Below are 9,512 nucleotides of genomic sequence, written 5' to 3' on the forward strand. Positions count from 1 at the left end.
AAAAAAAAAGTTAAAAAAAAAAAACAAATGTTGAAAACTATCTTTACATGTAACTGGAAAATAATACAATACTACTAAGATTGGAAAAAATAAACAGCTATCTCCTCAAAACCTCAGTGCAAGTGTCTATGAGCTACCCCAATCTGTTGTATCCCAGTTGTCTGGGAAGGCAAAACTGTGCCTCTCTGAAGAAGGAAGAAAATACTTGGCAGGAGCTGTGGGTATAAATATGTTACCACCACCATGCACCACCAGCCACAGAGCCATTCCTAAACAAGTATGACAAACCAAGCGGGGGGTGAGTAGCATACAGCCTCATCTTCACCAAAGATGGAGAAGACATATTGCTCCATGATGGGGAGACAGGTCCAGGGACATCATGGGGATGCTTCTGGAGGAGGAATTTGCCCCAGCCTGACATCTGGTAGCTTCCTATTTTAATTAATTATTCCTCCTAACTAGGTACACAGCCTTGTTTTGTTTCTAGGTTACTGAAGAGCTACCGGTACTTTCTGTACCCTACAAAGTCGGTATCCTGAGGCAAAGCCCTAGCCACTCCACCCTAGTTAGTTATGATTCCGATGAGCAAGAATCTTAACAGCTGGGGTAGCACAGTCCACTGAGATAGTACATATTTGCCCCATTTGCAGGGCTATGGGGCTACTCTTCCCCTAGCCCCACCCACCTCAGTCCTTCCAGAAACCTAAACAGTAGCTTTCAGGCAGTCTAGCAATGAGTACTCCAGAGCACCTACTATAGCTAACCCTGAGCTAATTATCATGATTATTATTATTTGTGTGTGTGTGTGTGTGTGTGTGTGTGTGTGTGTGTGTGTGAAGCAATTGGGGTTAAGTGACTTGCCCAGGGTCACACAGCTAGTAAGTGTTAAGTGTCTGAGGCCAGATTTGAACTCAGGTCCTCCTGACTCCAGGGCTGGTGCTCTATCCACTGCACCACCTAGCTGTCTCTATCATGATTATTAATAATGATAATGATAATCCATCATATTTGTACAGCATAATACAGTTTTCAAAGTACACGGGGTATTATGTTAAGAACACTGGACTGGGAGTCAGGGGACCTGAATGATCATTCCAACCTTAATGTTGTATAAACTTGGCAAATCATTTCATCTTTCTGGGCCTCAGTATGTTCATCTGTGAAATGAGTGAGTTGGATGAGGAGATCTCTAAGGATCTTGCCAGCTCTAACATTCCATGTTCTAAGGTCCCTTCCAGCTGTTACATTCTGAGTTTATTATCCCATTACTCTTTCCTTCTGACATTTCCCAGAGATGGCTCATGGGCTTGGACCAGAGGCCCTCCCCTTAAGGATACCAGCTGTTCCCATGTAACATTACACGCCCCCAGTCCATTTCAGGATGCTCTTAAAACAAGGCACAGGCTGGATTTAATTAGATGTTCGTTCATCTTAATCATCATGGCTCATTTCTATGCAATGCCTCAAAGATGAGAGCAGATGGACTATTTCATGGTGAATCTCTTAAAGTCAGTTATATTAATGTTGGGAATGTGTCAGGCCTCATCTTCATAAATCCAAGAGGCCAGAGAGCCTTTCACAGCCACTTCTAGGAGCCCAGGGCTTGCTTTTCTGAAGTTCTTGGCCCATGAAATGAGAGAACCACATTTGACTCTGATGGCCAGGAGCCCCAGGAAGCAGACATGCTCATTTTTCAATCTGAACATGAGAAAGAACAGTGTACACTAGGAACAGAAGGGAGGAAATTTATAGCTCTTCAGTTTTTACTCATGATGTAATTTATCTGGGTACAGGCTTTAACTGGGCTCCAATGGTACTCTATGGAATTACACTCCTTATTCCTACCTCCTTGACCACATAAATACTTCCTGACCTACATCCCACCTCACACTTTTGCCCTGAACCCACCCCCCTCTCTCCTATAGTTCATTTAACCAAAGATGTAGTCACCACAACTGATCTTAACATCTGGGAGGAAAACATGACAAATGGCCAGCTTAGGACAGGCAGGAGCTCCTAGGTAACATGGGTCCTCATTATGGCTGCCCAATACCGGCTTTCCCTCATGCCTACAATGTTCTAACTCCTCATCTCTACCCCCCTGCCCTCCAGTCCTCCCTGGCTTCCTTCAAGATCCAACTAAAATCCTACCTTTTTTGTTTTTTCAGGGCAATGAGAGTTAAGTGACTTGCCCAGGGTCACACAGCTAGTAAGTGTTAAGTGTCTGAGGCCGGATTTGAACTTGGGTCCTCGTGAATCCAGGGATGGTACTCTATCCACTGTGCCATCTAGCTGCTCCTAAAATCCTACCTTTTACAAGAAGCCTTTCCTGCTCCCCCTTAATGCTAGTTCCTTCCCTCTGTGATTATTTTCAATCAACCCTGTAAATAGCTTATTCGTACATGGTTCTTTGCATGCTATTAATCTGTGACCTCGGTTCAGTCAGGAGGAGACTGAGACGCTTCTGGAAGAACCATCATGATGGCCGCCCAAGGAAAACCCCAAGTGCAGTTCAAACTTATATTAGTTGGTGATGGAGGTACTGGAAAAACCACCTGTGTAAAATATCACTTGACTAGTGAATTTGAGAAGTATGTAGCCACCTTGGGTGTTGAGGTCCATCCTCTTGTGTTCCATACTAACATAGGGCATATGAAATTCAACATACGGGATAGAGCTGGCCAAGAGAAATTTGGTGGTCTGAGAGATGGTTATTAGATCCAAGCTCAGTGTACCATTATAATGTTTCATGTTACATCAAGAGTTACTTACAAGAATGTACCTAACTGCCATAGAGATCTGGTACGAGTATGTGAAAATATCCCGATAGTGTTGTATAGCAACAGTGGATATTAAGGACAGAAAAGTCAAGGCAAAATCAATTGTCTTCCATATGAAGAAGAATCTCCAGTACTGACATTTCAGCCAAAAGTAACTACAACTTTGAGAAGTCCTTCCTTTGGGTAGCTAGAAAACTTATTGGAGACCCTAATTTGGAGTTTGTTGCCATGTCTGCTCTAGCTCCTCCAGAAGTTGTCGTGGACCCAGCACTGACAGCACAGTATGAGCAGGACTTACAGATTGCTCAGACAACTGTGCTCCCAGATGAAGATGATGACTGGTAAGGGACTGGAGCTAGAGCCCAGCAGGTCTAATTTTATAGGCAACTGTCCTGTGATGTCAGTGGTATAGTGTGTTTGCCACTTTATTATATAGCTGAGCAGAACATGTGCTTAATCTTTGGGATGCTGAAGGATATGAATGGGCTTCAGAGTGAATGTGGCAGTTTAAAAAATATATATAATTCATATGTTGGACCTGCATATTTAGCTGTTTTGGACTGAAATTATGTCCCCTTGAGCTTCAAATATAAGACTGCTGCAGTCCCATCACAATATCCAGTGGTGAATCTTGTTTGTTACTGTCAGTCCCATTCCTTTTTTGTTTAGATCATAATAAAGTTGTATTTCAAATATAAAAAAAAATCTGTGACCTCCTTGAGAGCAGAGACTGTTTTGGGACTTTTAAAAAATTCCCCAGTACTTAGCACAATGTCTGGCACATAGTAGGTGCATAATAAATGTTTAAAACTGTTCAGAGTCCCATCATTCCAGTCTTGTTACTTTTTGTCATCAGAGCAGTTCCCCCAAGTGAGCAAAAATGCTAGGCTTGAATATGTCTTGCTTTGTTTGCTCAAAGATTCCTCTGTAAGATCCCTTAGTTGGCATTCTGGAGAACAATTTGGAACTATGCCCAAAGGGCTATAAAACTGTGCATATCCTTTGACCCAGCAATACCACTATTAGGTCTATATCCCAAAGAGATCATAAAAAAGGGAAAAGGACTCACATGTACAAGAATATTTATAGCTGCTTTTTTTTTTTGTGGTAGCAAAGAATTGGAAATTGAGGGGATGCCCATCAATTGGGAAATGGCTAAACAAGTTGTGGTATATGAATTTACTGGAATACTATTGTGCTGTAAGAAATGATAAGCAGGTGGATTTCAGAAAAACCTGGAAAGACTTACATGAATTGATGCTGAGTGAGATGAGCCGAACCAGTAGAACATTGTACACAGTATCAACAACATTGGGTGTTGATCAACTGTGATAGACTTAACTCTTCTCAGCAATACACTGATCCAAGATAATTCCAAAGGACTCATAATGGAAAATGCTCTCCACATCCAGAAAAAACAACTGTGGGATCTAGATACAGATTGAACCATACTGTTTCTACTTTTTTTTGTATTTTTTTTTCTTTTTTGAGGTTTTCCCTTTTGTTCTGATTCTTCTTTCACAACATGACTAATGCAGGGGAAAAATATTCCTTGGTTGGATTCAAATAGTTTGCTATTGTTTCTGAGAAGAGTACTAATACGAATCACTTACGGTTAAGTAGTTTTTGTATCCAAGGAACTATTGAGAATCAGTGGATAGGGCAGCTAGGTGGCACAGTGGATAGAGCACCGGCCCTGGAGTCAGGAGGACCTGAGTTCAAATCCGACCTCAGACACTTAACACTTACTAGCTGTGTGACCTTAGGCAAGTCACTTAACCCCAATTGCCTCACAAAAAAGAGAGAGAGAGAGAGAGAATCAGTGTATAGGAAGCTGGTCTTAACCCAAGAAGACCTGGTTTCTAGTTCTTCCTCTAACACATACTGGTGATATGATCATAGGAAAGTCATCTAATTGCTTGGTGTTCTAGGCAACTCTCTATGACTATAAATTGCAGAGAAGGTAGTAACCAATACTAGGGAAGAATGTTCCTTATGTAGTACTTCTAGAACCAATTAAATCACAGGTCCGGTCCTTATCCCTAAAGAATTTTATGTCTTTTATCTCATATGCTCTTCACAAGAGACTAGTGAAGAATTTAAGGCATGAATGGTAATTAGCATTTTACAGAAAAGGAAACTGAAACTGGGGGAGAGAAACTTATTTGCCCAAGCTCACAAAATAAATTATTGCCAGAAGTAATTAATATAAAGACTACAGAGAAGGATAGGAAGTTATATGAATTGATGTAAAACAAAATATGGAAATCCAGCTAACAATATATCCAAAGACTATAATGATGAAAATGGAAAGAACAACAAAAATGATACTTAATGCAGTGTATTATAATGATCAAGCTTGGTCCTGAAGAAGAGAAGAGAAGACATGCTTTCGTCCCTTCTTTACTCACCAATAATCTCTTATGAGAAGAAATTCTTCTCATAAGGGATTATTGGTGTGGAACAATGCATATACTGACTTGTTGAGTATGCTGTTTAAATGTCCTTAGACTGGTCCCCCCTGCCCTTTCTTTTTAAATTATTTGTTATGGGGGATAAATAGCTGGGGAATGGAGGGGGAAGGATATATATATATATATATATATATATATATATATATATATATATATATATATTTGGAAAGAAGACATAAAAACAAAAGACACCAACAAAAATGTTTTTTAAAAAAAGAATTGGGATTGGAATCCAGCTCTCCTAACTCTTAAGTATTTAAATATTATTTTGCTAAGTCTCACTCACCGTTTAGATGCAAAATTACTATCTTTACATGAAATAGAGGTAAGGGGTTCTCCTAGAAAGCTCCCTCCCATCCCCAAAATGAGGGGTAAATGAAAATGAGGCGCAGGATCCAAGTATAGGGCAGAAGAGATTTTTTCTTTAAACATTGTGACCTAGTTTTCATATCTCAGCTCTCTGGTTGGTTGACTACAGAAAGGTAGAAACTAAAATCTATTTTTTCTCTCCTGTGATATTCTTTCAGGGAGTGTCCCAGTCCCAGGAGAGAGATAGAGGGAGAAAATGTGCTTAGGGGAAATGGAGCCTACTAAAGGTGACTAGTGAAACATCGTGTGGGGGGTATTAAATTGTCTAGAAAAAGGAAATGAATGAAAACATTCATTTAATTTTATAGAATTTTAGGGTTGAAAAGGTGCTTTCCCTACATCAAAACTGGAAGGGGCCTTAGAGATCAATGTTTTACCCCCTCATTTTATTGATTTGATATAATGAGTGAAAATATTGTTATTCCATTTTACAGACATGGAAAGGGAGGCCTAGTAGCTGTTGCAACTAGTACTCTATCTCAAGACTTTTTGAGGATTCTAAGTTCAATGACTTTTCCACCATATCTTGCTTCCTCACATTGTGCCCAATATTAGGCCCTTTCCCTATAAGCAATCGATCAGAGAGGACCACAATTATCTTATTATGGAGACAGTATAGTATGCTAGAAAGAGCACTGGTCTAGGAGGCAGAGGACCTGAGTTCAAGCCATGTCTGTACTAATTACTTACCTGTACAACCATGGGTGGGCAAGTTACTCAGTTTCATTAAGGCTCAGTTTCCTCTTCTGTTATATGAGGGTAATAATGTTGGTACTGCCTACTTCACAGAATTATTTAGAGGAAGGTATTTTGTCATGTAATTTTGCTATGAGTAGAGGGAGAATTCTTAAATAAAGGAGAGAGGTGATCACAAACAATAATAGTTTCAATTACATAAAATTGGAAGAAAAAACTTTTGCACTAATAAAATCAATGCAACTTGGATAAGAAGGGAAGTGGTTAACAGAGGAAGAAAATCTTTCCATCAAATATCTCTAATAAGGATCCTATACCCAAGATATTTAGAAAACTAACAAATATATAATGCCTCGATGGATAGGTTATCAAAGGATAGGAACAACCAGTTCTCAAAATAGGAATTGCAAATGGTTAACAACCATATGAAAAATTGCTCCAAATCATTAATGAAAGAAATGCAAATCAATAAAATACAGTTCCACAGTCAGCAAATTGGAAAAGACAACAAAAATTGACAATAGTCAATGATGGAAGAGGTGTGGAAATACAGTATGGACAAACAAATCTACTTTTGTTAGAACTGTGAATTGGCCAAAATATTCTGAAAGCAATTTAAAATGATGCTTTTAAAAAAGTGACTAAAATCAATCAACAAGCATTTATTAAGAGCCATACACTGACTCCAGAGCTTCCATACCTTTCTCCTAAGGTAGTCAAGGAGAGAAAGTAAGTGCCATTGTACCTACCAAAATATTCATAGCAACACCTTTTGTGGTAGCAAAGAACTGGAGAGGGGGGAGTAGATGCCCATTCATCTGGGAATGACTACATAAATTTTGATATGTGAATTTAATGGAATATTACTATACCATAAGAAATAATGAATATGAAGATTTAGAGGAACATGAAAAGACCTATGTGAATTGGTGCAAAGTGAAGCAAGCACAATCAGTAAAACAATATAGACAATGACTATATCAATATAAATGGAAGGAACAACAACAAAAAACCCCCACCTCTGAATGTTGTGTGATTACAATGACTAGTGTTGGCCCTGAATAAGTGGTGAGAAAATGCATCTCTCTTCCCTTTTTGCACGGGTAGAGGGCTGTGGGCACAGAATATTGCATAAAATATCATATTTAGTTGATGTTTTGGTTGGGAAAAAGAAAACTGCCTTTTTTATCTTCTGGGGGTTTTGGGGGGAATATTTTTGGAAATGAAAATAATGAAAAGACAAAAGATATAGATAAGACAGAAATTAATTATTCATCCTAATGTTTTGGGTTTTTTTGTGGGGTTTTTTTGTGAGGCAATTGAGGTTAAGTGACTTGCCCAGGGTCACACAGCTAGTAAGTGTTAAGTGTCTGAGGCCAGATTTGAACTCAGGTCCTCCTGAATCCAGGACTGGTGCACTATCCACTGCACCACCTAGCTGCCCCCATCCTAATATTCTGTTAGAGAAATTCCATTTTAGGCAACATTAGACATCAGTGACTTGGAAACATAGAGTAAAGCTAGAAGAGACTATTACAACATTTAGTCCCATATACAAGTCCTTTCGCATATAAGTTTCCTTTCCATAGCATCCTGACAGGTGTCATCTAGTCTTTGTTACCTATAGTAAGAAGTCACTCATAAAATGCAACGGAAGTACATACCAGAGAGAACTAAATACCATGGACAGCTCCAGTTCAATTTTTTTTTTTTTAAAGGCATTTATGTGTCTGTTATGTGCAAAATACTGTGTCTGTATAGACAAAAATTAAACAGGACCTATTGACCTTCTCTCAAATAATTTACATTTTATTGAGGAATTCGACATATAAGAAGATAATTATATACAAGATAATCTGCAGGGTGGGGGCATGGGAGAGTTGGAAGGAGGGAGAAAGAGAGAGAGGGAGAGAGGAGAGAGAGAAAGAGAGAGAGAGAGAGAGAGAGAGAGAGAGAGAGAGAGAGAGAGAGAGAGAGAGAGAGAGAGAGAGAGAGAGAGAGAGGAGAGAGAGAAAGAGAGAGAGAGAGAGAGAGAGAGAGGATGGAGTCACATTATAGTCTTGGGCAAGCCAAATCCCCTTTCTGAATTGCCATTTCTTTATCTGTAAAACAAGGGGCTTGGACTAGATAATTTATAAACTTCAAATCCTATGATCACTAGATGATGATTCCTTTCTCTCCCTGTTCAGCTTAATTCCACAAATATCAGCTGAGAACTCATTACCTGCTTCTGTCACAGCTAATTACTTATTTTCTCTAGGTAGTGATTAAATTCACCTTGGCCCCATCCCTGGAACAGTCAGAATTATCTCCAGCCTTGATTCCTGGTGCAATTAAATGGAGAAGCCAACTGACCAGTGACCATAATTGAAAGAAGCAGAGGGACAGGTGTGGAGTGTCTTTCATTATTATGCAGCAGAGAAAAGGAGCTGCTTACATGTTTGCAATAGACTCTCATGACATGAAGGGCCTGGGCAATACTTTGGGGAATTTTCTAGAGCTGGAAGTGAATCTCTAGTCTAATCTTCTCATTTGTCCAGGATCATAGAGTCAATAAGTGGAAGCACTGGGATTTAAACCTAGGTCCTTTAAACCTAAATCCAGTGCCTCTTCCAGCATGCTACACTTTTATGATGACCTTATCTAACAAAACTGAGAAATTCTATGCCAAGAACTTTCCATTATATTGAGACCAGCTCACATTTGCAATCCCCCTTTTCATAATGTAATAAAAGAGTTGTTGAAAGTCAGAAGAAAAAGCAAAAGAGAAATTGTTGAATGTGCAACTCTTTAGTCTCAAAGATCCCTTGGTGTAAAGAGTTCTGAATAGGAGGATTCCTATGCCAGAGGCTTCTACCTACCCCTCTACCCCCACTGCAAATCTTGACCTTGCCTATTGATCTTTGGACAGTCAGCAGAAAGAAGGGCTAGATTCTCTTTGTGTATGGGTCTCTCTGTGTCTGTCTGTCTGTCTCTCATTTTCTCACTCTCTTTCTCTTGCCTTCCTCTGGCTCTGCAGTACAGCCACTTGATCCTTGCAATGTCTAGGCAAAGTGAGGATGAGTCTCTATAGCTCTTTATTGTTGGATTAAACTTCTAGCTCAAGATTTATGATCTTACCTAATGACCTCCAACAGTCAGCAATTTCTTTCTTCATCTTCATTCACTTATTCTCTCCTCTTTCTGTCCTGTC

At 39.4% G+C, this 9,512-nt stretch overlaps 1 pseudogene; it reads left to right on the plus strand.

The window, feature by feature from the left end:
* Window positions 1–2,481: 2,481 nt before the first annotated feature.
* Window positions 2,482–3,125, plus strand: LOC122738595 (annotated as a pseudogene).
* Window positions 3,126–9,512: the final 6,387 nt, after the last annotated feature.

Source organism: Dromiciops gliroides, chromosome 2 (genome assembly GCF_019393635.1).
Source record: "Dromiciops gliroides isolate mDroGli1 chromosome 2, mDroGli1.pri, whole genome shotgun sequence".
NCBI lineage: Eukaryota > Metazoa > Chordata > Mammalia > Microbiotheria > Microbiotheriidae > Dromiciops > Dromiciops gliroides.